Here is a 2427-nt window from a genome sequence, read left to right on the forward strand (position 1 = left end):
CATCTTTATTGGAGTATAATTGCTCTACAATGGTGTGTTAGTTCCTGCTTTATGACAAAGTGAATCAGCCATACATATGCATATATTCCCATATCTCCTCCCTCTTGCATCTCCCTCCCACCCTCCCTATCCCATCCCTCTAGGTGGTCACAGAGCACGGAGCTGATCTCCCTGTGCTATGCGACTGCTTCCCACGAGCTATGGATTTTACATTTGGTAGTGTGTATATGTCCATGCCTCTCTCTCACTTTGTCCCAGCTTACCCTCCCCCTCCCCGTGTCCTCAAGTCCATTTTCTACGTCTGCGTCTTTATTCCTGTCCTGCCCCTAGGTTCTTCAGAACCATTGGGTTTTTTTTAGATTCTGTAATATGCACTAGCACACGGTATTTGTTTTTCTCTTTCTGACTTACTTCACTCCGTATGACAGACTCTAGGTCCATCCACCTCACTACAAATAACTCAATTTCATTTCTTTTTATGGCTGAATAATATTCCATTGTATATATGTGCCACATCTTCTTTATCCATTCATCTGTCGATGGACACTTAGGTTGCTTCCATGTGCTGGCTATTGTAAATAGTGCTGCAATGAACATTGTGGTACATGACTCTTTTTGAATTATGGTTTTCTCAGGGTATATGCCCAGTAGTGGAATTGCTGGGTCATATGGTAGTTCTATTTTTAGTTTTTTAAGGAACCTCCATACTGTTCTCCACAGTGGCTGTATCAATTTACATTCCCACCAACAGTGCAAGAGGGTTCCCTTTTCTCTACACCCTCTCCAGTGTTTATTGTTTGTAGATTTTTTATGATGGCCATTCTGACTGGTGTGAGGTGACATCTCATTGTAGTTTTGATTTGCATTTCTCTAATGATTAATGATGTTGAGCATCCTCTCATGTGTTTGTTGGCATTCTGTATATCTTCTTTGGAGAAATGTCTATTTAGGTCTTCTGCCCATTTTGGGATTGGGTTGTTGTTGTTGTTGTTTTTGATACTGAGCTGCATGAACTACTTGTAAATTTTGGAGATTAATCCTTTTTCAGTTGCTTCATTTGCAAATATTTTCTCCCATTCTGAGGGTTGTCTTTTTGTCTTGTTTATGGTGTCCTTTGCTGTGTAAAATCTTTTAAGTTTCATTAGGTCCCATTTGTTTATTTTCGTTTTTATTTCCATTTCTCTAGGAGGTGGGTCAAAAAGGATCTTGCTGTGATGTATGTCATAGAGAGTTCTGCCTATGTTTTCCTCTAAGAGTTTGATAGTGTCTGGTCTTACATTTAGGTCTTTAATCCATTTAAAGCTTATTTTTGTGTATGGTGCTAGGGAGTGTTCTAATTTCATTCTTTTACATGTAGCTGTCCAGTTTTCCCAGCACCACTTATTGAAGTGTCTGTCTTTTCTCCATTGTATGCTCTTGCCTCCTTTATGAAAAATAAGGTGACCATATGTGCATGGGTTTATCTCTGGGCTTTCTATCCTGCTCCATTGATCTATATTTCTGTTTTTGTGCCAGTACCATACTGTCTTGATTACTGCAGCTTTGTAGTATAGTCTGAAGTCCAGGAGCCTGATTCCTTCAGCTCCGTTTTTCTTTCTCAAGATTGCTTTGGCTATCTGGGGACTTTTGTGTTTCCATACGAATTGTGAAATTGGCATAGGTAATTTAACAGAACAAAATATGTATGTCTTGAGTGACTCTTCCATGTACTACCCAAATGTTCATGTTTATAAAATATTATTTTTGCTAAATTGTAAGTTCGAGGAAGTCAATTAAATAAGGCTTTGAGTGATGAATCCAAGTCTTGTTTGTCAACTAATGCCCAATAGGCATTTCTCATTGATGAATGGGGTCATCTTCTTTGATGTCTGGAAGCTGAGCCTGGCCCAGTCTCCTAACGTCCAAGAACAAATGTGTCCTGGATTAATGAGTGGAAGAGAAAGTGGACCTCTTGGGAGTGGAGGCCTTTCCCGCACTTTGTTTTAACCTGTATGTGCTCTTTTAAAAGGAAAAATTGTTAGGAGATGGGGGCCTTAGCCTTAGCTTCCTTACTCACTAGTGATCTTGACCAGTTCCTTAAACATTTGGGCTTCAATTTCTTTATCTGTAAAATAGGAGGCTTCAGGGTCATGAAACCTCCTTCACAGGATAGGGAGGAAGAGGAAATAAACCTACCAGAGGTGACAACTTTCTGTGCACTGTAAAGTGGTTTATAAATGAGAGGTGTTACCTCTCTGCACAGTTGTTCATCCAGTGATTTTGCACATGTGACCAGAGAACCCCAGTTCCTCAGGGATCCCGTCAGGATCTGTTTTAATCTCAGGACTTAACTGTGTGCTCATAGGCACGCTGACTCTTGCCCCTTTCCCCTTCCCCTTTCTCCTTACCCCTCCCCTCCTCCTCCTCCTCCTCCTCCTCCTCCTCCTC

The sequence above is a fragment of the Neophocaena asiaeorientalis genome, unplaced genomic scaffold, assembly GCF_003031525.2.
Source record: "Neophocaena asiaeorientalis asiaeorientalis breed wild unplaced genomic scaffold, Neophocaena_asiaeorientalis_V1.1 scaffold45, whole genome shotgun sequence".
Classification (NCBI taxonomy): Eukaryota; Metazoa; Chordata; class Mammalia; order Artiodactyla; family Phocoenidae; genus Neophocaena; species Neophocaena asiaeorientalis.